Here is a 25,600-nt window from a genome sequence, read left to right on the forward strand (position 1 = left end):
TCCTCCAGCCATAGATAGCTTCGCTGTCAAATAGAGCGGGTCTTCGTTCCTTCACAGCGCCATGTGCTCGATTAACGGCGATGCACGATTCCCTTCGTCACGAACATCACAAGCTGAGCGACCGAACGCTGCGCTAGAAATTTATTCAACATGACAAGCACCCATGCGAGAGTGAGAGCGAAGTCTGACGTCACTTGGAGCACTCTCGACGTTAGAGCGCAGAGCGCGATAGTAGCTCCGCGCTACTGCTCCAGCTGCCAGCGCCGTGGTCCGTTTACTCTTTTGGCCGATAGTATGTATCGTATCCGAGAGACAAAACTCTTGCTTACGGGCGACGACTATCCACGCTCGAAAAAAATAAAGTTTGTTCACACCTTTCGCCTATACGCTCTGTCCCCTATATGTCGTGGTGTAAACAGCTTCGCTGGCCGTCCAGCTTCACACAGTGGAATGGCTCCTAATTATTATGCAGGTTTCCTGCATCTCGTACCTTTGATGACAAATGAACCTATTATTGGAAATAGAAGTTCAAGTGCGCCCGCAACTACTTTTCTCTTCGACCATAGCGAAGCGCTAATGTTCACACATAAAAATAAACGAACAAATTCCTCTATGCCTTCGTTGGCGGTCTTGACTGATGCTTTTCGTTTGATATTCTGGCTTAAGCGTTAAGGAGCTCATGTAGCAGAAAAGTAGGCGTTGTGATGTGAAAATTCCAATTGGTCGATAGGTTCATGACAAATGCGAGTCCCGTCGTGTCGTTTTATGAACGCTAAAGATGCTTCACGGGAATTCGTGGTCACCTGTGTAGGGGAGGAGGAGGAAGGAGCACCAACTCGTCTACACAGAATTGCTGAGTGTGCCTTCGTTATTATAGAACCGACCAGCTACACATGCGGTGATATGAGCTACCTGTGAATGCAGAACAATAAAAAATCTGAGCATGTTGGGCTACAAGTGGAAAACGATCGCTCCCATCACTCATTTGAGGTTGATTGCTGAGCAGCGATTTAGGGCAGATAGGTCGTTGAGCTCAATAGCTTCAATTTAATAACACACCGCTGCAACACACACTCAAATAAATCATTACTTGCTAGTACTCCTTTCGAATTACGGGGAAATTGCATCAATGGTAAGCGCTGAGTTGAGCTCACCTCGTGACTCAGCTGTTTCGTTATTCCTAACGTACCAGGAATATACACACAGGTAGCTCGAACTTCTATTTTGTTTATTAGAACTTGGAGCAGCACTGAGAAAGAGTTGTCGTGACGCCAGACACTCTCACCCAGCTCTATCTATACCAGAAACCTTCACCTAAGAAATGGTTCGCTACATCGTTGTGTACATGGCAAGGCATTTCGACCCCTTGATGATCAACGAGCTACAATTCTGTGAACGAACATCCACCTCGTGTAAATTGCAAGTTCCTCGAATCGCCGGGCCCTTTCCTATCGTGTGAGTACGTCACGCTTTAGGCCACGTCGGAACATCTGGACTGAACACTCTGAACAAAAAAAAGCTCATAAAAGGGTAGTAACGGCTGTATTTACTAACTCCTGAAGCAGTTTACTACCCCCCAGAACGGTGCGTAGGTCCTGCCACTAAGTGGGAAAACCGTAGTCTAGACCGAGCACTTAGTAATTGCTGCTGGTTTGATACTACCATTCACTGAAGTAACAAATTCTATGAATTATTCAACACAATAAGTACAGCTCTGTTTCCATACGAAATCATGATTAAAAAGTTTTTGCAAATCCACATGCTGACTTGTATATGCTCACTTTAAAATGCCTAATTCCAAAATTATCGCTAAAAGATTTGATTTTTACGACAAGCCCACCGACTCTGTCAGGGGACTTTCCGCTGCTAGCTATAAAAGCAAGAAGAGCAGATGTATTTACAAGGTAACTAAGTAATACCCGCTCTCCTCATGCATCCCACTGACTTTCTTGCTCAATTGATTTATTGATTGTCCACGTGTGATATGTGCGTGATGAATGTGTCCATGTCGCGCTGCGCACTCAGCAGATCCACGTTGTTACGCATAGCTTTTTTTCTAGGTTATGCATGACCAGTTAGTAAAAGCAACTCAGTACCTAGTCAATACTGGGACAAGTAACTGGTTAGTGTCCTGTTAGTAAGTGCGCCGACCTTTTTTTTAAGAGTGAATTATGGATCTGTAAGTTCAGGTAAAACGGAATATTTCCCGGGAAACGAGACACAAACCGGAATCCGTGGCGTTAGTCAGGACTTTGGCACGGCAAGGTGGTGGTTATTGTTTCAGGGAAAAAAAAATGACGGAGTTGCCGGTAACGTCGCAGCTGACAATGCGGCCTCATCAGCTGACGTCGTCGCTGTTCCACCTCAGCCAATTACATTCACTAGAAAGGATGCGGTAACCTTCACATGCTCGAATGCCTGGAAAATCGCGGATGTTCTTCTGGGCTTACACAAGACACTAATATGCACCTATGCATCTAAGAGGCCCCATATGCACCTTCAAAATGCCGCATGGGCTTAGAATGCGTGATAAAGTTGTCTTACCTCAAATGTGGCTGAACGTAGTTTACACAAGAAATTCTCTCTTCAATACTCATCAGGCCTCTTCACCACTTAGTTCTGCATGTTATATATGGGTAGATATAGAGCATGTCATCTCCAAGGGCTCAAAATTCACGTTCACGGTGCCGCGACGGATAATCTTTACATCTTTGTGCTTGCCGCATAACGCGGGTCTTGAACAGATATGCCAGGCTATACCAGTACAAAAGATATTCCCAAATATCTGGGAAGCACAGGTCTAGACGACGTGTTGTGACGAACCTTACTGCGACGCTCTGTGTAGTTGTGTCTGAAAACATGCGCCTAAATAGCTTCGCATTTGTAGTTCGCTTTTTTTTATTTTTTGTGTGTATATAGTTTCGCTGTATTTTTTTCTTCTCATGTGGCGAAGCAGGCGAGGTGCAACGGCTCGGCTGACATCGCCGTCAGCATTAAACATATCGTCTCTCCCTCTCCCTCTGATACGGCATGCTATACACTATCAGGCGTCATTTTAATGCGGACAACGGAGCGCCTGGCTCTTCGTACATGCTCCGCGGGGTTGTGGGCACTTGAAGAATTTTAAAAAGTGTGAAGTGTTAATCGGAACATGAAGGTGTGCTCACGCTCGCCACGTACAAATCGTAAAGTATGAGAAACGAAACGTTTCGCGTGGCGGCAACTGTGCCAGGCGGAAAGACGGGAGTTACGCCATCTAAATGGTCGCAAGGGCGGCGTGTGGAATCTCGCCAGCTTCTGCTTCCATTGCACCGTATCTGTGCGAAGAAGGCGTGTTTTAGTTTGCAGTCGAAAACGAGCGCAATTGCGTGTCTTATCAAAGACCAGCAAATGCGGACAAGCTTCGGCATTTGAAGAGGCATCCTTTGGACAACACGAGTTACTGCTTCATTGCGTGTGTAGTGTTGTCTTGAACTGCCATTTCGTTCACGGTCACTTGTATATTCCTACTTGAGAATGATTCCTAAGAACCTAAATGCTAAAATTGCCTCTCGATATACCACGGGGTTTCCTTGTAAAACTGCTTTATATTTAATTCACGCTTAAGATTAGCGAATTCAACCTCGAGCGAGTCCCCTGCAAGGCCCGTGTTTACACCTTTGGAGCCAAAGCGTAAAGAATCCCTAACGGTCGCGTTCTCAGATGGCGATCACGACCGCAGGCGCATCAAACCACACACTTCGTTTTTACTTAGCCGCACGCGCCGAGCATGCCACAAGAAGTACCCTGCCTCCAGCTCACCACAGGCGCGATGCTGAAGCAGCGAGTGATGGTTGCGCCCATTGAAACAGTTGGAATACTCTCGCAGGCATAGCGTATTTTTCTCGATTTTATTTCTTCTGATTTCCACATTAGGCATTAAAACTGGCAATTGGACTTCATGAACGAATATACTCGCAGTGGTATAAGTATTGATTTTAATCCGGAAAAGGATGATCCATTGTTTTGGGTTGGGGAGAAGTTTATGGTTTTTAAAGGATGATGAAGATACATACAAAAATGAGGATATGAGCTTCGGAGATCTTGCTTCATAGATACTACGAACGGTCATTAAAGTTTGCCTTTTTTCACTCTCCCGGCCTCGAATTCACAGAGAGGAACCAAGCGCTTTTACCATTGGTCGCGCTTCTTCACATCTCAAAAGATTGCGCCATAAACATCCAACGATCATCATCACATCTCAAAAGAGCAATGGCCAATTGACGCTCGATTTGTTTAAAGTCACATGTCTGTAAACATTCACTGAAATGTTATCTTACTACAGAAACAAACTCGCGAACTTTCCATCGCCCCATTCAAATCTCTCATGAACCATCCTCCTCCGGGCAAAAATTTATATAATTCTAAAGCACATGTGGCGTCTTCTTGAGGCAGGCACCTTTTCCAAATCCTGCCATCCTGACCCACATTCCCCAAACTCTGTATTCTAAATCCGCCTTTTGCTGCTGTGAAGGTCATTCCACGCTATCATATACTCGTGAAACGGTGGAACCCTCTTTAAGCGTCTACAAACGCACTCATATGCCCGTGACACTCTTCTGTATACTATGCATACCACTTAGTATCTCCGTATGGTACATTCTGTTCTTTGCGACATAACCCCCTTTCCTCACTCCCCCTTTTCACCCCTCATACACTTCGTCTCTCCCCTGACTCCTCCTATGAAGAACACGATGGAGGTAGTTGGTTTTAAAGGGACCCTGCAACACTTTCGATAAGCGCTTTCACCTTTTCCTTCGCCTCTGGAATCAATGCGAAAGCTATGTTATCGCCAGCACGGAGCGGCACTGCGTGAGTTGATCGTCGCCCCAGATACGACTTCCATTGCTGGTTTGTTTTTGTGGCTTTTTTAAAAGTTGCTATCGAAAAGCGTTCATTGCTGCAACTGAAGGAAAATCGGCCAAAAGCCGCTGCATGACCTTAGTGACGTAGTTCGGGCCGTTGAAGAACGTCAAGACCGGGAAAGAGAGAAGAGAGAAAAAGAGAAGAGTGCCAGCGCTGCCGTACGGCGGAGACGTGCGTAAACCGAAGCGCCCTACTGCAACGTTTACACAACCCCGTTGGCCTACTCCACGTGCTTTCCAAGCAGAACGTGGAACCTATCTAGTGGAACGTTTTGTTGCTATTGCCGTTTGATTTTTTAAAATTCCACCAGTAGCTACAGTGGCGAGGGCGACAGCAGGCGACAGCGCGAATTTTTTTCTGCAGTAGATGTAGTATTTCATTATGCAAAAATCAAGAATGTATGAATTTTTTATAAAGGAGCACTGCAAATATCCCTCGTGTATTACTTTTCTGTCTTATATTTGCGTAATGTCTGGTTTTTGTTCAACAATGCGGGCACGTATGAACATATAAACCGGTCTTAGACGTTCAGATTTCGCTGGGAGTATATAAGACTATTGCGCAGAATTCGTTTCACTTTGGCCGGGTGGCTGAATCGAGTCATAGACGGACAGACAGACAGACAGACAGACAGACAGACAGACAGACAGACAGACAGACAGACAGACAGACAGACAGACAGACAGACCAAAATTACTGTGTTTAGGTAGCCCAAGAAAGACTATCGTCTTTAAAACATATGAAGTGAAGTACACCTCGGTGCACCTGAGTGAACTAATTATGGTGGCACGCGGCTATTCCGCGAACCATGCATCCGGAACATCCCAGGGGGAGAAGAATGGCGAGGGTGAAGGAGCTGAAGAAGGTGTACGGAAAAGACGGAGATGTTAAGTACGAAAAAAGAAAGACGCGTGCGGTTAAGGTGGTAAGCCGAGAATGGAAGGGCCTGGTGACGTCGACGATAGAGACGGGAGCGGCACGGACACTGGTGACTGGTGACAGTGGTGACACTGGTGACACGGAGCGGTGACTACGGGCCAGGAGGGCGGCGTAATGCTCATCTACACTCAGACAGCCTGCAGGTGTATCCAGAAAAGCCGCACCTTGGCGGCAGCGTTGAATATCCCAGCAATGACAGAGAGCCCGTCGCAAATTTACATCGTCTGGACGCCGGGACGCGGTTCTCTGGCAGCAGGAAACGCGGCGGGGGGCGTCTCGAGAGAGAGAGAGAGAGAGAGAGAGAGAGAGAGAGAGAGAGACAGACAGAGAGAGACAGAGAGAGAGAGAATATTTTATTAACAGGTGGAAAGTGAAGAGGGTTGTAGGGAGCGTTGCGAGATTCAGAGGTCTCGGTCCAGGCTCCTGCTGACGGCTTCCTGAATGAAGTCAATCAGGCCGCGTTGCTCCTCTTCTCTTTTAGGTGAGGTCAGCACTCTCTAATGTATTGCTTTCTAATTTGGATGTATTGGGAGCCCTCACAATGTATGTGGTCTTGGTTACTAGTAATTCTGCACTGTGAACTTGATGGCAAAGGTGTTGTTTTTGCCATATCTTATAACATGTAGCCTCGACGGTGTTTCGAGTGTTCCGGCTTGGGCCTGTCGGAATAGGGTTTTCTGCTGTCTTGTTGCGGAAACACGCTCTCCGGGCATCTCGTCTCGGCGACCGTGTCCTGGTCCGCATCCCTAGAGGGTTTGAGGGCATCACGGAGCATTAGCTCTTTACACCAGCAGAAAACAATAGGTCCTGTTCAGGCGACTGCAAACACGTTCATGCATGGCACTCAAACATGCGATGTACCCGGAAAGCTAAGACTTCCAAGGCAAGCAATTCTCCGTTCAAAAGAGTTTGTGGGCACAAACGTTAAACCGATTACTCAGCCAACCAACCAATTCATTTTTAAAGCGCGGACAGACGATACACAATAAAAGGACAACACTAGCGCTTTTTTCTATCAACTGTTTATTCAATAAAAACGCACACACACACACAAATTTAAACTCAATCGTTCATTCACAACACATGCGCAAAGAGCATAAAGATTACTTTTGTGTTTATGCATTATCATCCCGCATGAGCCTGGATTGTTGCATCGAAAAATTGAACTTCATTTTCATGTCGTGTTATTGATGGCTGGGCGACACACGCGTCTCCTGATTTCCGCATTTTGTAAGCTTCAACGATGAGGCGGCTGATCTCATCTTTGGGCGCATATTCTGCTGTCGCAATCATACAAGCTGGTTGGCACATGTAGTGCAAGATTCGAGTTCGGCGCTCCTTTTGTGGAATTCTCATGAGCGCGCAGTCTCACATTTAAGCAGCGACCGGTTTGATCGATGTAATGTTTTCCGCAGTCCAAGTGAATGTTGTACACAACACCTTTCTTGCACTCTACATACGGGTCCCGGTGCTTAAAGACGCATTCGCCAGAATCTTTGCACTCTCCATCTATTCTCTTCGCAACGCTTTCGCAGATCCTTCCAAGCTTGTTCCGAACCTTAAACACAACGTCGACGCCATAGCAAGCAGCGACCTTTTTCAGGCGGTGCGAAATGTTGTGCATGTAGGGCACCACCTCCATCTTCCTTCTACCCTCCTGCTCCTACCTGCAGGGCGGCCCCTTACTCGGTCGCTTCATTTGCCCTAACAGTCGCTGTAAAATCGAAGCACGCATTGTCGTAGGAAAACCCGCTTGTGTAAGCCTCCAGACTTGCACTTCGAAACTTGCGTGCATCATGCGCCCACACGACTTGTCAATTGAGGCCTTTAGGCACGACATGGCTAAGCCTTGTTTCACTAACTTGTTTCACTAAGCGCTCGTGTTGTCCCCTTCTTGCGTATCGTCTGTCCGCGCTCTGAACATGAATCAGATCCTACTAGCTCAGATTTCTGTTCTACTGCAACCAACCAACCAAACAGACCAACCGAGTGACACCCTGCATTTCAGTCAAACTGCATGACTGGTGAAGTTAACTCACTTGAACGTTATAATAGCATTAATGAATATAATTGATCGATTAGCATTTTGAAAAACGGAAATATGCAAAAATAGAAAAATGGTGAGCTAGAAGCAGGGGACTTCTAGTGGCATGATCAGCTCGTGCGGCTAAGTTAAAACAAAATGTGCGGCTTGATACGGCTGCGGCCGTGCTCGCCATCTGAGAACGCGACCGTTAGGGTTTCTTTACAAATTGGCTTCAAGGGTGTAAACACAGGCCTTGCAGGGGACTCATTCAATGTTAAAGTCGCCTAACTTAAGTGGGAATTAAATGCAAAGCAGTTTTACAAGGAAAACCTGTGGAATGTCGACAGGGTATTTTTGCATTTAGGTTTTTAGGGCACCTGTATCATTCTTCAGAAGGTCTATACAAGTGATCCTGAACAAAATGGCTATTCAAGACACGACACACGCCATGAAGCAACAAATGCCGAAGCTTGTCTCTTCAAATGCCGAAGCTTGTCCGCGTTTGCTGGTCTTTGATAAAACGTGTAATTGCGCTTGTTTTCGACTGCAGAATAAAACACGCCTTCTTCGCACAGATACGGTGCAATAGAAGCAGAAGCTGGCGAGATTCCTCACACCGCCCTTGCGACCATTTAGATAGCGTGAACTCTCGCCTTTCCGCCTGTGACAGTTGCCGTCACGCGAAACCTTCCGTTGCGCTTACTTTACGGTTTCTACGTGGCGAGTAGGTGCATACCTTCACGCGGCGGTTAATACTGCACACTTTTAATATTCTACAGTTGCCCACAGCCCCGTGGAGCATGTACGAAGAGCCAGGTGCTCCGTTGTCCGCATTAAAATGACGCTTGATAGCATACGGCGTGTCGTATCAGAAGGAGAGGGAGAAGTCATATGTTTAATGCTGACGGCGATATCAGCCGAGCCGTTGCACCTCGCCTGCTTCTCCACATGAGAAGAAAAAAATACAGCAAAAATATATACACAGAAAAAAATAAAACACGAATTAAAAATGCCAGACTATATATGCGCACATGTTTTCAGACACGCACACAGAGTTACAGAGTTTTGCAGGAAGGTGCGCCACAACACGTCGTTATATAGACCTGTGCTTCACAGACAGTCTGGAAGAGCTGTGGTAGCTCGTACAGCCTCGAATATCAGATCAAGACCCGCGGCATGTGGCCCACCCAGAGGTGTAATGAGTGCCCGTCTTGGCACCGTGAATGTTGAGCATACGCAGATGACATTCTCTATATCTTCCCGTATATAACATCCAGAACTAAGTGGTGAAGAGGCGTGCTGAATATTGAAGAGGAAATGCCTTGGGTCAGCTACGTTCAGCCACATTTGAGGTAAGACAACTTCCTGAGGATTGCTAAGCCCATTCAGCATTTTGAAGGTGCATATGGAGCCTTTTAGATGCATAGGCTCATATTATCGTCTTGTGTAAGCCCAGATGGACAGCCGCGCTTTTCAGGCATTCTAGCATGCGAAGGCTGCAGAATCCTTTCTCGTGAATGTAATTGGCCGAGGTGGAACAGCAAGGATGTCAGCTGACGAGGCCACATTGGCAGCTGTGATGTTACCGGCAACTCCGTCATTTTTTTCGTCCTGATACGCGAATGTCCGTCTTGGCACCATGAATTTTGAGCATACGCCGATCACATGCTCTGTATCTTCCCGTTTATTACATGCAGAACTAAGTGGTGAAGAGACCTGCTGAATATTGAAGAGGAAATGCCGTGTGGCAGATACGCCCAGCCCCATTTGAGGTAAGACAACTTCATCACGCTTGCTAAGCCCATGCAGCATTTCCAAGGTGTACATGGTGACTGTTAGATGCATAGGCTCATATTATTGTCTTGTGTAAGCCCAGATGGACAGCCGCGCTTTTCAGGCATTCGAGCATGCGAAGGTTGCAAAATCCTTTCTCGTGAATGTAATTGGCCGAGGTGGAATCAGCTGACGAGGCCGCATTGCCAGCTGCGATGTTACCGGCAACTAAGTAATTTTTTTTCTACTTGAAACACCACTGTCCGTCTCGGCACCATGAATTTTGAGCATACGCAGATGACATGCTCGATGTCTTCCCGTATATCACATGCAGGACTGAATGGTGAAGAGGCCTGCTGAATATTGAAGAGAAAATGCCTTCTGGCAACTACGTTCAGCCAAATTTGAGGTAAGATCATTTAGTAGGCTTGCTAAGCCCATGAAGCATTTTGAAGGTGCATATGGGGTCTGTTAGATGCATAGGTGCGTATTAGTGTCTTGTGCAAGCATAGGTGGACAGCCGCGTTTTCCAGGCATTCGAGCATGTGAAGGTTACCGCATCCTTTCTAGTGAGTGTAATTGGCCGAGGTGAAACAGCGAGGATGTCAGCCAACAAAGCCGCATTTCCAGCTGCGGCGTTACCCCCAACTGCGTCATTTCTTTCCTCCTGAAAATTGAACCACCACCTCACCCTTTCAAAGTTTGAAGTTTGAAGTTTGAAGTTTATTCATCATCATTTCAAACATACATCACTTATCCAGTGGTTGAATGGAAAGGGGTGGCAAAAAGGCAACTGAATGCCTGACAATGCACCGATCCCCGCCCAGACCACAATAATGCACAACACTCAGTATGTTTGTTTAAAGTATAAATGCATAGATTAAATACAGTGAAATACACTAAGTATACATATATAGCGAAGAAAAGATAAGAAATAATTACACATCTATAAATGCACTTTTTACACACGCAGCCGCCGCAGGGGCCCTGGACTGAGGGCTTCTCCCGCTTTCAAGCGCGAACCTCTTTCGCTTGAATAAATGTTTCTCCAACACCACCACCACCACATAAAAGCCCTTTAAAAAGCCCTTAATAACAAAACCGTAGTTGTGAACCGTAGTGAGGAAGTGAAACATTTACAGTGTGTTTCAGAAAAGGTATACGAGATGCACAATTCTTAAACAAAAAAACATACCATGTTTGAAGCATAAGTAGATAAGCGTGTATCTTTTTCTTTTGAAAATTGCTGGTGATCGACTTTCATTCACTATGCTGGTGGCCATGATGTTTGAGTTTAAAAACTAAGGAATAAGGTGCGTTAGCTTTTGTCTACCGTAGTTGGTCCGAGTCCTCTCACTGTAATAGGTGGTTCTTCTAAAGCTATACATTTGTAGTTTCCGGGAGTAAGCATCATGAAATGTATCTGCGTTTGATTTGATTTGATCGTAGATGTCTGTCGCTAGCTGTTTATAAAAGATATTTTCAAATGTTAGGATTCCATGCTTAAGGAAAAGGCGAGCAGAAGGTGTTCGACGCGTAACATTATCGATTATACGTAGCATTGTTTTTTGCAGCCTGTGGATACCAACTTTATCTGTTTTTGTTGTCGAGCCCCAGATTACAGGCAGTATTGTATACGGGAATAAACTAAGGCGTAGTAAAGCTGCTTTGTCACCCAAAGGGGTAGAAAGCATCTAATTTTTCCAATTACACCAATGGACCGTGATACCTGGGTACGAAGTTTATCAATGTGACTAGAACAGTTCAACGTTTCGTGAAAAATGACGCCTAAGAACTTTTGAGTCTGAACTCGCCCAATCAAAACTCCTCTATATGTCAGTTGCATATTACGGAGACTAGAACGGTTTCGAGATTGAAAAATAATGTACTTTGTTTACTTGATATTTAATTCTAACTGATTTATGTTCAGCCATAGAGACAAATTGTAATCCAAAGGTTAGCTTGCTTTTCTACACTAGAGATATCTTGACTGGAAAAAAATACGTTATCGTCGTCTGCGTATAATATAATATCTGGTGTGAGAGGTGCGTTTACGATATCATTTATATATAATAGAAATAGAAGTGGCCCAAGTATGGAGCCCTGTGGGGCGCCGTAATTTATCTTGCCCATTTGAGACTTTCAGTGTTTCATATCAGTATATTGAAACGGTATAGTAAGGTAACTTCTTATTAAAAAAAAAAGACGAGCCCCTTATTCCGTATTCGGTAATCTTTTGTAGAAGAATTTTATGCTTAATAGAATCAAACGCTTTCTTAAAATTCTTAAATATTCCTACTGTGTGGCGTTTTGCTCGAAATCATTGATTATGTTATCTTTAATAGCTAGCAGGGCGTTTTCAGTGCACTTGTTCTTCTGAAACCCATACTGATGTTCTGTTATGACTTTTTTTTTGCTACAGAAATTTGCAAATCGTACATATATTTATTTATTTTATTTACATACCTACCTCGCCCGTTGGGCATTACAGTAGGGAGGACAAATAATCGATATAAAATACAAGATTGCACACTCTTTCAAGGGTTGAAGGAAAAAATCAATTGTAAGAAAACATACAAGGTTTGAATTACTAAGCCACGCACTTCAGACCGTGAGTGCAATACTGATCGTACATGTGGTACATTCTGAGGGAGCGCATGAGACAGCACTAAAAACAAGTTTCGCCCAGGTAACACGATACATTCATTAACACAGCACGCTGGCTAACGTTGCAAAGCATAAACACCAAAGAAAGTTTCAAATGGCGAGTACATTTTTATCTACGAACATATTAACACGTTCCATGATTTTCGAAAATATGGGCAAAACAGAAACGGGCCTGTAATTACCCATGTCATTTTCATCACCACCTTTGTGGATAACAGATACTTTAGCTACTTTTAGTTTGTCCGGGAACGTTCCAGTGTTCAAGATAATATTGCAGATATGGGAAAAGGGTGCGCTAATATTCTCTGAAACTGCTTTCAGGTGTTCAGCCTTTAAATCGTCAAAGCCAACAGCAGAATTGTTATTTAAATTCTTTATCAGCAAGGCTACTTCCGATTCATCCGTGGGAGTTAGGAAAGTAGACTCCTGGATGCATGCTGTAATATACGATTTATAAGACTGGACGGCACCACTTGAAGTATAGGAAGCTCCTGATCTCAAGAAATGGTCAGTGAGCATATGGGCAAGTTGAGTACCGGAATAAGATTTGCCCTCTATTTGAAGCTCAGAAATAGTCTTCGTATTCTTGTTTTGCAAAAGATCGTTGACAGTGTTTCAAATAGCTTTTTGATCATTGAGTATATTCGCAAACTTGTTTTCGAAGTAGTTTATTTGCGCCTTTTTAATATCAGACGCTAACTTAATTCGGTCCTGCTTAAACTCCACACTCTTAGGCAAAAAGGACTAAAAGTTCGTCCTTTCGGGGACTAACGGCCTCTGCCACAATCATTAGTCCCTTTGGGGACTAACTGCGAGGGGACGAATGGTTAGTCCCCCACCCGGATGGTCCGTTCCGATACTCCCAAGGACGAACTGCGTAGAGTGCAGAAAAAAGATAAAAATCCCTGGCACCGGCAGGGATCGATCCCCTGACGCCCGGATATATACACAAGGTACCGGACGCGCTATCCGCTAGACCACACCGCCGGGTGGTAGTTACGGTAGATTTTATTCAAGTGTACAGCGTGTAGTTCTGTGCATAATGCAACAGATCCATTGCAACTGGTGCCCGAATTTCTATCTGTGCAAGCGAACGTGACCGCGTTTTACGCCTTGCGCTTAGCGCTTTGCTAGGTTTAGGGACTATTGCTCAGTTCGATTCGAAGTAGAGCCTCACAACCATAGTTTTTCTCGTAAATAACAATCGACTCGTCGTCGCCTAGTTGAGATAGGTAGCTGGGCGATCGGACGACTCATTTGTTTCCGCGCAAATTAGCGCAAGCTAAGTGCTTTCTTAGTGTTCGATACTTGTGTTAAGTGCTCTATGTAACGTATGTGAAAGGTGTCGTCTGTGTGAATGTCAGAATAAGGAAACTGCCATAGTTTCCTGCATAGGCGAAAGCGAATTCGGTGTTGCTTAGCCTGAATTCTTCAAATTCGCGTCGCTAGACGATTGCGACTGGGAAATTCAAGCGGGTTTTACAGCAGTTGCAGCATTGTCATAGCTTTGGTGCCCAAGGCAATTATGTACCGAGTGTAAAAGATAACTTCGACAAGCTTACCTGTAGCGAGCATTTTTGTTTTGCAGTTGTCATCAGCAACATGCGTGTTTTCTCGTCTGTTAAACATATACATATTCATTACGCTCAGGAATCCACTTTTGCTCTTGTCACTAATTTTTGCGTTACTGTTAAGACGCTTGAAAGCTTTCATTGGCCGTTATTACCTCGCACGAATCGTATGCAACATAGTGTATCAACATAACCTCGCCGAGAAGCGTATGGCAATTGCGCTTCGCCGCTCCTTGCCATTACCCGCCGCTCTACTAACCCTAGGCGATTTTCTTATAACTAACATCAATATTTTCTCCCGTGGCACCTTCTAAAGCACCCAGTGACTGCAATGGCTTGTGTTTTGGAAATATAAAACTGTTCGCAGACATATGCGCGAAAGGGCAGCGGCGACGCCATTAGGGGATTAACGACGCAGCAAAGAGACTAACTGCATGCGTTTCGTCTTCCCGTTACTCCTTATAGATCGGCGGGGAGGAACAGTTAGTCCGCATTTATGCACACGGCACGTACTCTGCGGCAGATACTCCCCTTGAAGATGAATGGTCGCCCGCGAAGACTAACGGCTGTATTTTAGTCCCTATTTTAGTCCTTTTTGCCTAAGAGTGCATCAACAACTTTAGGCGTTTAGATTTTATGAATTCAGTGAATAACTTATCTCTTGCTTTCACCCTTTTTAGAAGTGCACCATCAATCCATGGTTTTCTTGCCTTTTTTTTTGTATCCCATGAACGGAAAGGCTAGATCGTAAAGCTCTGTTATCTTTGTTATATGTCGTAGGCGCTCACAGTGTCAGTGTTATTGTAAATACCATTTTAGCTCTCTCCTGCGATAACGTCTTGGAAAACCTCTATGTTTTCTTGGTTAATTTTCCGATAATGCGTAAGATTTACTGGACTTCGTTGTTTTACTGCCCAGGTAAAAAATGCAAAACTCGGAAGGTGATCGCTCACTCCGGGTGTCAAAACCCCTGCGCATACCTCATTTTTACAATTCGTGAAGCATAAATCTAATGTATTTTCAGTCAATTGTGTTATCCTGGTAGCTACATGAATTTTATTTTCATAACGAAAAGAAAGCATTCGGTAAAGAAAGTTTTGCTTGTTGCAGCTTGAAGACATCATATCAATGTTAAAATCTCCTGTAATAATTACGCGTGCGCCAGTTTGTTCACAGTACTCAAGCATTTCATATATGAAATCTAGGAAATTAGTCGTAGCTCCTAAAGGGGGCCTATATGGAGCAGCTACTAAAAGGCTTCGACATTTTGCCATGACAGATTCAAAATGCGTCGATATTACAGTGTGCTTTCTAACAATATTGTAGTTCACGTTCGCGTGAACAAAAACCGATACACCACCACCCCATTTATTTTGTCTACATATTGATGCACAACTGTAGTTCGTAAACTGTGCGGTATCACGGTTATCAGTAGACCACGTTTCGGTGAAAGCTAAGAAGTCAAACCGGTGATTAAAGTTGTTCAAAAAGAATTCAACAAATTCTTTTTTTATTTTGAAGGCTTTGTGCATTAAGGTGAATCAGGGATAACTGTTTTTCGTGCAGTGAAGCAACTTTTAGGAAGGCCTCGGCGTCATAGTAGTTGGTTGTCACGTTTGCGAATAAAAAGCAGTCTTCCCTTGTGGTCAGCTATTTCATCGTATTTTTTCAAGGTCTTGCGCAGTTGTGATTCTAATAAACCTATCACTCGGGCTGCGGCGCACAAAAAGCTTGCCGTTCTTGTGCCATGCAAAATTGTAATTGTTTTCAAGTGCTTTAGTTTTCATTTGCCACAAGAGCTTCTTATTGTGTGCCGTTAGGTTTTCACTGAAGAATATAGCAGACTTTGCTTTCTTCAGTTTCCCTTTCTTTTCAAGCCATTATTCTTTCGTTTGGCGAGATGAAAATCGAACTATCACAGTACTGGGCTTGTCTCGAGTCCTTTCGTTTCTTGACGGTAATCTGTGGGTGGCTTCAATGACAGACTCGGAAAGTTGTCGAAGCTTTAAATCAGTTGCCAGTTGGTTGAGCCTCGCCAATAGGTTTTCGTTTTCGTGAAAAGTTAACCCATTCACTTCGAGGTTGAGACACCTTGCTGTACTGGTCTAACTCGTTCAGTTCCTGCTAAAATTTTTCCACGTGTTTTTCTTTATCTTGTGCTTAAGGCCTCATAACCCCCTTTCTGAGATCTGACATTTTATTTATTTATTCAGGATACCTTACAGGCCCATGGAAAGGCATAGCGTAAGGGGGAGCACATAATTTGTAAAGGGGAACTACCGACGATTCTTTTTCTGACGATTGTTTTGCCAGCTGCGCAAGAACTTCACCGTACTTACTGGACATTACTTCCATCGATTCTTCAATTTTATCGACAGTTATTTTTATTTCCGACAAGGCGTCGACCTTTACTTTGACGCCCAGTAGTTAGTAAGCTTCTGATGAATTTCCGCCAGCTCTGAGGCAAACTTCTTTTTCATTGCCCCATTCTGCACTTCCGCGGACTGTGCGCCACGCGTCGGCGCTTTGCAGATTACGCATGTCCAAGATTTTTTAGCAGCCACGGATTTCTTTTTGTAGGCGTTGTCAGTAACCGCCGAACATGAGGCAATATGATAACTACATTTACATTTCGAACACAGCAGCCATGACTCCGATTCATGAATCTTGCCTTCGCATGAAGGACATATGTCACTCATTACACCTAGCACTGATACACTTCAAAGCTCGCTCACAAAGTGCACCCAGCAGCAGCAGGAAGCGTAACAGAACAAAAAAGGCCTTCAAGAAGCCAGGAGAACAGACCAACCTGCAACGTCCTAAAAACGTGTTTAGCCGCTCAGTCGCTAATCTGACAGCTCCGCTGCTGCTGCTGAGTGCGTGTGCCTGCCTAACGCCTGCCTAAAGTCCTGCCTAAAGTCTTGTCTGCCTAAAGTCCTGCCTAACGCCTAGTATTGCGGTTTCTGTCGTGTTTCTTAGGGAACATTCCATTTTACACGTACAGTCATGGATAAATGAAATGCAAACAAAAAATATCAACAAGAACACGTAAAATTGAAAAATGCTGTTTGTAGAGGTCCTATAATGGCGCTCTATTGGCATATCTAGAAAGCCATATTTTCCAACTTCGTTTTTGTAACTAGACCACGCGCCATTTTGACTATAAGAATTCGTTGTATTTGTGTGTTCAGGTTCATATTTTTGTGTTGGTGTCTTATTTGTCCATGACTGTACTTACAGACCCATAATTCAGTCTATTGGGACCGACGTGGCCTAAAACGTGATGTACAGTGCGCAACACCCTTGTCTATAACACTGAGTTCAACTTGAACTGGTTGCCTCTAAAAACTTGTCAAAAAAAAGCGTTGAAGTCAAAATATATAATCAAGACCTCAGAATGACACAATATTCTATGATTTCCCTTTTGCATATAACTTTGTAACGACGATGTTCACGGGTTCAGCTCGGAAAGAATCAACGGCACGTGGTGATCTTTACAATGAGTGAGTGAGTAAAGAATTTATTGAAATCACCTGCTGTGGTGTCTCCAATGCAGCACCATGACGCCGCCTACGTCATCCTCTCAAAGACCCTTTACTCGACAGCCGCCTCTCTACTCCCTTCGAGGTCCCCTGCCGCCCCTACATGGGGGGGCCGGCCCTCTCCGCTTTCGACCGGCTTCTGCCTTTTAAGGACCACCAGGTCCAGCTGGACGGCCTGGAGTTGCGCGTTCTTGTCTCCCGATGTCTCCCGATATTTTTCTCCCGATATTTCCCGAAAAATGCCTCCCGATATTTTAGCCGCCGCGGTGACGGCCGCCGCCATGACTACGATCGGAGTCTTCACGATGTTTAGGCCGCCCCGCGGCCGCACGACGATCTTGGTGTCTTCTTTCGGTAACACGTCGGGCATCCTTGCCGCCATCGTTGCCGAAGGTGCTGCCTTCCTAGCGTACTCCTTCGCTCTCGAGCGGGGCTGGTGGGAAGGGACTGGAACGCGCTCCTTCTTGGGTCTTTTAGAGTGGCGAACGACTTCCGTCCAATCCGCGGCGTCCACGTTGTCGTCTGAAGTCATATCCTCCCCTTCTATTTCGAAGCACATCCGGCCTGCATCTTCAGAGGCCGGGGTCGGTGCCCTCTCGGGAGGCGTGGCCGTCTCCATTTCGTCAGCCATGCGTCGCTGCCTCGGTTCGCTAGGCCTAACGGCTATGCTTGCCGTGTATCTCCCGGCCGAGCGGTTAGGCTTAGCGCGGGGCTCCCTCGCGGTTTGGAGACAATCAGGAAAAAGTCTGAAATTCACGTACCACTAGGGCGAATCCGGTATCTGCGGGTGCGTGGTACCTTCGCGGAACCTCTGGTACTGGTCTCACAGAGATACCAATTAGCTAGCACTACATTAGGTGACATTAAAGCAGGAACCGATGCGAAGCACGTTCGCTCACCTCGGCTACCGCAGCTCCCCCACCCCCTTCTTCACAAAGACGGTCCCAGATCATTTGCACGAGGCGGGTGTTCGTTCACATAACTGTAGCTCGTTGAGCATCAAAGGGTCGAAATGCCTTGCCATGCACATAACGATGTTGCGAAACATTTATTAGGTGAAGGTGTCTGGTACAGATAGAGCTGGGTGAAAGTGTCTGGCGCCACGACAACTCTTCCACAGCGCTGCTCCAAGTTCAACTAACCAGAATAGAAGTTCCAACTCCTTGTGTGTGTATTCCTAGTACGTTAGGAATCGCGAAACAGCTGTGTCATGAGGTAAGCATAACTCAGCACATACCGTCGCTGCAATTTCCCCGTAATTCAAGAGGAGCGCAAGCAAGTAATGGTTTATTAGATGCGAACGCATCTCATTCACTAGCCTTGTCCCTGCATAAATCCGGCGTTGTCGGCGTTGTCGACGTCCACCCCTCCCCCATTCTCCTCGCTGCGGCAGCTGCGCTCTCCGCCGCTCACCCCTCTCCTCTCCGATAGCGAACACTCTCTCGCGAGGGGCATTGGACTGGATTCGATTGGATTGGATTGGCTTGACTTGGCTTAGCTTGGCTTGACTTGGCTTGGCTTGGCTTGACTTGGCTTGGTTTGGATTGGATTTGGATTGGATTGGATTGGATTAAAGTGAATTGAGTTGGATTGTGTTGCGTCATAGCCGCGGCAGACGCACTGGCGCCGGCGCATGTACAGTACTCTCTCTTCCACGGTCTCCTCTCCTTCGGGGGCGCTGCGCATATAACCGGTGTGCCGCGCTCCGGCGGCCTTTCGGTCCACGGTTGCTCTCCGCTTGCGCTTGAACCCCCCTCAGCGTCGCATCACACCAGGGTTCCCGCGAGGGGAGGTGGGCGTAATTTTTTTTATAGTTTGTTGCAGGGGTATGTTATTCAGTTGAAGCTATTGGGCGCAACAGCCTATATGCCAAAATTGCTCCTCACCAATCCACCTCAACTGAGTGATGGGAGCCACTTGTGGCCCAACATGTGCAGATTTTTAGATGCGAACGCATCTCATTCACTCGCCTTGTCCCTGCACCCATCCGGCGTTGTCGGCGTTGTCGGCGTCCACCCTTCCCCCATTCTCCTCGCCGCGCCAGCTGCGCTCTCCGCCGCTCACCCCCTCTCCTCTCCGATAGTGAACACTCTCGCGAGGGGCATTGGATTGGATTCGATTGGCTTGGCTTGGCTTGGCTTGGCTTGGATTGGCTTGGATTGAATTGGATTGCATTGGATTTGGATTGGATTGGATTAAAGTGGATTGTGTTGGATTGTGTCGCGTCATAGCCGCGGCAGACGCACTGGCACCGACGCATGTGCAGTACTCTCTCTTCCGCGGTCTCCTCTCCTTTGGGCGCGCTGCGTATATAACCGGTGTGCCGCTCTCCGGCGGCCTTTCGGTCGACGGTTGCTCTCCGCTTGCGCTTGAACCCCCTCAGCGTCGCATCACACCAGGGTTCCCGCGAGGGGAGGTGGGCGTAATTTTTTTATTGTTCTTCATTCACAGGTAGCTCCCATCACCAGATGTGTAGCTTTTGGGTTTTAAAATAAATATAACGACGGCCCACCCGGCGGCGCTGCATACGACGAGTTTATACTCCTTCTTCCTCCTCCCCTACACAGGTGGCCACGAATTCTTATTGAGCATCTTAGCGTTCATAGGACGACACGACATGACTCGCCGTTGTCATGAGCCTATCGACCAATAAAAATTTTCACATCACAACGACGGCGTTTCTTCTACATTAGCTCCTTAACGCTAAAGCTTGAATATAAAACAGAAACCATCAATCAAGAACGCCTACGAAGGCATGGGGGAATTAGTTCGTTTATTTTTGTATGTGAAAACGAGCACTTCGCAATGGTCGTAAAGGAAAAACATGCGGGGCGCACTTACGCTTCTTTTCCTAACAATAGGTTTATTTGGCATCAACAGTACATGATGCAGGAAACCTGTAGAATGATTAGGAGCCATTCTGCACTGTGAAGTTGAAGGACCAGCGAAGCTGTTTGCCCCACGAAATATAGGTGACACAGAATTTAGGCGAAAGTTGTGAGCAATTAAAGCGAAGCTTTAGTAGACTCCATGATATCGTCTCTAACGCGAGAACGCCGTGCAGGAAGGCCAAATTTCTCTGGCGATGATGATAAATGATCGTGGGTGAAATGAAAGAAAAAACGCTTCAGCAGCCGTAATCGAATTTGGGTCCCTCGCTCTATGAAGCCGGCGTCTATCCCATTGCTCCATTTCGACATGGTCGAAGCTGATTCGCCAAGCAGGAGGTATCGAGTCTCGCGGTACACCCCAACTCCAAACATTAGGCCTACGGAGTGCACACCCGACAGTTGCTGTGGGTATACCAGAAAAGTGGTGCGCACCATAGAGTTACATACTAATATACTAGAGGGAAATCTGTCGCTGCAGTCGCGGGCCGCTGTGAGCGGCGCCATTGCCGCTAGCGCTAGCCAGTAATGGTTGGCCAGTAATAGCGCTGGCCAGTAATAGCCAGTAAAGACGTTCCTCGCCTACTTGGCTTTTTTTTGTTTCGAAGCCAAAATCAACAAATCAGGTAACATTTTTTTTCTTGTTCATTGTACATGAAGCTTCTAAATAATTAGCTTCTGAAGCTTCTAAATAAACATGAAGCTTCTAAATAATTACTGACAAATTATTATTTTTAGAGGTTCAATTTTATAAAAACAAAAGAAATTTTATGGACCTTCTACAGTAATATTGTTGCTTTTTTGCATCCACAGCCAACTTTTTAGCCTGTTCACGAGCCATGCCAAGGACAAGTGGAACGTGCCTGCCCGGTACATGGCCGAGCGCTCGCTGAAGTGCGGCTCCCCTAGACAGGGGCGCCAGATTTCTCTCTAGTATATATTAGTATGAAACTCTGTGGTGCGCACCTCCAGAGTAGCATAGTGTGGGATTGTCCAACCAAAGAACCCATCACGAGAAAGCTTCGCGTTCAACCATCGTCGTCGTTAAACGGAGGGGTGCATGATTTTAAAGCAAAGCTTTCTACCTCTACCAGCCAACGGTTCTGTCATGGCGTGCGGGACAACAAACTCCCAACACGGCGGAGGCGGCAGCGGGGAGGGAGGGAGGGCAGAGGGTTTCACTCACGGACCACACTGTAGATGGCGCGGCGAATTTACCCAGCGCTCCCCGCGCGCCGGAGCTGCTCACCTCGACGGTCGCGTCGGCGGGTACATTCCGTCGGCTTTGTCGTCTGCATGGAGAAAAGAAAACAGTATTTGATCCTCCATGGTCGTCTGCTTTAGCGACGGTTGCTTTGGGCCCGTTTTGGTGCAGCTTCGCGTCCATTGCGCACTGCCTTCGCACGGCTCTAATATAGAGACCACATACAGACATCTCGCCGCTGGATAACCGCTAGAGGAACGCACTGCTTGCCACGAATGGGACTCCGTTTTCTAAATTGGTGAATACCAAGTCGGATGCGTTTTAAGAGGTAGTACAAAAGACAAAAGTAGCAACTGGTTCTGATAAATAGCGATTATAAAAGTTCCCTCAGCTTTCTCGCAATTCTCAAACTTGCTAAACTAACTAGTTTAAATCGGTATAAATGGGAATCACTAAGCTCACATGCCGAATCGTTTCGGTGTGCGCGCTTGTGTCGCGCGGTGGTGTAGCCCCAAGCTAGCACATCAGGATGGCTAGGTTCCGCTGTCTCAATCTTCAAAAGACGCTCCTCTCCCTTTTCTTTCACCCGATTCGCGGCCGGGCTACAACGGCGGCGTGCGTCGCTCTAGCCTGGACGTGGCCGACGCTGCTGCTGCGTTCGGAACGCCGCCTACGCGAATTCGACGTAACGGCTGGCAGAACGTCTGGTTTGACTCTTTGTAGAGCCACGTGTGGGAATTTAAGTGACGTCGCATGGGCAATTGTTGTGGGTGTCGCTTAAAGCTTTGCGTTCCAACCACCTTCACAGCGTGCATTGGAGCCAATTTTTGTAGCGTAAGTTACACTGGCCGAGGTTGAGCAGTTTCGCGTGGGCCGTGAAGTGCCGTTCTGCGCAAGCGCGAGGAGCATTGGATTGGTTTGGAACGGGTCGTATTGTATTGGCTTGGCTTGGCTTGGACTGGATTGGATTCGGATTGGATTGGATTAAATTGGATTGTGTTGGATTGAAATCCAATCCAATTGGAGTACGGGTGTGTAGAGAATTGAGTCTGCATATTTCGCTGGTCTGCGTATTCCAGAGGAGTGACGTCATAGCCGCGGCACATGCACTGGCGCCGGCGCGTGCCTAGCTGTGTGCCTCCGTTGCGCGGTAACCAAGTCTGACGCTGCACCGGAGCCGCTTGATAGCCGTTTCGCGTGGCTCGTGGAGAGCCGTGTTGCGGGAGGATCGAGCCATGCGCGAGGGGCAGTAATTGGACTGGACTGGACTAGACTGGACTGGATTGGATTAGTTTGGAAATCGTTTTTAGCAACAGTAAGCATGATAATCAGCTAATCCTAGACAACCAGTAAAGCTAAGAATAACCAGCTGAACCTTACCTCGGCATAGCCAAGCTAAGCCACTGCTAATTTTAAATGCAGAGCATTTCTTCAACTCACATGTAGCGTCCGCCGTCCGTCCGCAACAGCTCAGCGCGCAGGTGCGCCCTCTCCCCCATTCCTCCTTTCCCGCATCACGCTACCCTCCTCGCTCTCAACAACAGGTCCGCACCCCTCCCCATACACTACATAAAAATAATACTTACCGGCGCCTGGTTTCGATCCCACGACCCTGCGGGTGGAACGCAAGGTACATGGTGCTCTTCCCACTGCGCCACAAAGCCGACACAGATTCAAAGGCTACGAACGCGCCTTATATCCTTGACTCATTCAAACTACGTCAAGAAGCTGCTGATACAACGTATTCACTACCTGTGGGCGGAACGCGAGGTACATGGTGCTCTTCCCACTGCGCCACAAAACCGACACAGAATCAAAGGCTACGAACGCGCCTTATATCCTGGACTCATTCAAACTACGTCAAGAAGCTGCTGATACAACGCATTCACTACCACCAACTCCCCAAACATTAAACGTTAACGCAATACACCCACCCCCTATGCGACGCATTTACTCGAGTCCACCTCGCGGGGAGATGGGCCCAATTTTTTTTCATATGCTTCATCACATTTTTAGTGTATTTTCAGAGTGCTGCTCTAAATGTATTCAGGTAAGTGCATTTGTATTATACTTACGGTGCAGTTACACCCTGTTCGTTTTGCGGTAACAAAATGCATTTTCAATATATTCGGAATACCCCATGCGTAATCAGAATATATTGCGGCTCTGTGTATTTTCAATCTATTTAGTACATCGTACACAGGGAGAGAGAGGCATTCGTCCTTCATTCCGGCGACCGGAGCCTGCTGCTGCTGCTGCTGCTGCTGATGATGATTATGATGATGGTGGTGGTGGTGGTCGTGGTGGTGGTGGTGGTGGTAATAATAATAAGGATTATAAGTACTGCATTTTTCCCGCATTTTTAAAAATGCATTTTCAATATTTAGAGAAAATTTTGGAAATACATTTTTATTGCATTATAATATATCTACAAAATACGAAGCATATATGATGTGCCCTTCAAGTATCCTCATGCGTATTTCAGACGCATTACTTTTCGCTAAGGGCAGCTAGGGGAAATTTCGCCAAAAGGTCCCAGTTACGGCGATTTGTGGGCTGCGCTTTTCCCGCCAAGTGAGTCAAAGAATGCGGCAGTGATACGCATTTAAAGGGGCACGGAAATGCGCGCCGTCGGGGGAATTAAATTTCATGGCTTTCGAATTACCTGGCCGATGCTCTGCCAATTAAGCCACAAGGCAAACCGTTATCTCATCCATTGTCTGGTGTGTTTTCAGTCTATTCCCATTCTTATTTCTGCAGTGTTGTGGATCACAGACTGCTATCACAGCCGACGCCAGCGAATTGGCAAGGAGCATGGTGCGAGGGGAGCAGCAGTTTTCAACACGGCTTAGTCGCGAAATAACGAGGGGGAATTGTCAGAGAATATGTAGAAAAGGCCCTGCGCATCCCTTACCTTTGTCTGATAAGGTATTTAGGCGATGTTTGCAACCCCCTGTAATGTATTCTTGTAGGTTAATGTACTTTTTGGAGAACCATTGTTGAGGAAGGAATAACATACTCTAACATGGGCGTATACAGGATAAGAAAATTTTTAACTTCGCTCGGTCGTCGTTCCATCTGGAGCTCTCATTGCTTTTGACTTGATGATTGATTGATTGTAGGGTTTAACGTGCTGACGCAGCGAGGGCGATGAGGCACGCCGTAGTGGAGGACTCCGGATTAATTTTTACCACCTGAGTATCTTTAACATGCGCCAAAATCGCGTACACACGGGCGTTTTTGCTTTTAGCCTCCAACAAAAAAGTCATTCCTTTGAAGATACGAGCGATTGCATCGTAAGGGGGAGTGGCTACGTAACAATACCGACAACCAAAAGATATGAAAAAAAAAACTTACCCCTGCATTCACAACTCAAACTTAAGCATAACTTTCGCGTTCCGACACTTTTCAGGGGCTTAACGCGTTTCAAAAACCAAACACATGCCGAAAGGCCGCCCCTAAGCGCAAAGAAAAGCAAGACCAGCGGAGTTCAAGGATTGACTTAAGCATAACTTTCGCGTTCCGACACTTTTCAGGGCCTTAACGCGGTTCAAAAACCAAACACATGCAGAAAGGCCGCCCTTATTTACAAAGAAAAGCAGGACCAGAGGAGTTCAAGGATAGAACTCCTCTGGCCTGAACGGCCAGAGAACGGCCTGAAAAGGACGAGTTTTAGGTGAGCCCCAGGCTTTGCTGGAGGGATCCATTGCTCCCATAAGAACTGTATACGTTTGCGTCTTATGTTCTGCCTCTACATCCGTCTGCACACTCCTCAGTTCCCACCCAATGCTGCAGCCTTTCGGCTACCAAAGCCAGCGCCAACTCTCTCCTTCGTACTTGCAGAAACACGGAAATGTCGCCCAAACTTGTACGCTTCTCGGCCGCCAACATTAATCTACGCCTATGAACGTGAATCGTTCCTTATATCGGCTTCGTCTTCCCAGGCCACGGTGCTTGCTTCCCGTGCCGTGCAACATTTGCAGGCGTATAACAAAGCAATGGGGCGTGTCGTTTCAACCTCATGTTCGTTTCAAATGTGTGCTTTGACAGCTAGAACTTCAGCAACTATCTAACAGCGAATAAGT

At 46.4% G+C, this 25,600-nt stretch overlaps 1 pseudogene across 1 annotated transcript in view; it reads left to right on the plus strand.

Annotated features, from left to right (window-relative positions):
* The window catches only part of LOC144174957 (very long chain fatty acid elongase 7 pseudogene), a 239,514-nt pseudogene that overhangs the window by 180,651 nt on the left and 33,263 nt on the right, over positions 1–25,600 (plus strand). The window contains exons 2-3 of the transcript XR_013323560.1: positions 9,568–9,642; positions 9,978–10,052. The product of XR_013323560.1 is annotated as a very long chain fatty acid elongase 7 pseudogene, transcript variant X5 (transcript). The remainder of the gene's footprint in view (positions 1–9,567; positions 9,643–9,977; positions 10,053–25,600) is intronic.

The sequence above is a fragment of the Haemaphysalis longicornis genome, unplaced genomic scaffold, assembly GCF_048455015.1.
Source record: "Haemaphysalis longicornis isolate Haplotype H1 unplaced genomic scaffold, Haemaphysalis longicornis Haplotype H1 scaffold_3, whole genome shotgun sequence".
Lineage (NCBI taxonomy): Eukaryota > Metazoa > Arthropoda > Arachnida > Ixodida > Ixodidae > Haemaphysalis > Haemaphysalis longicornis.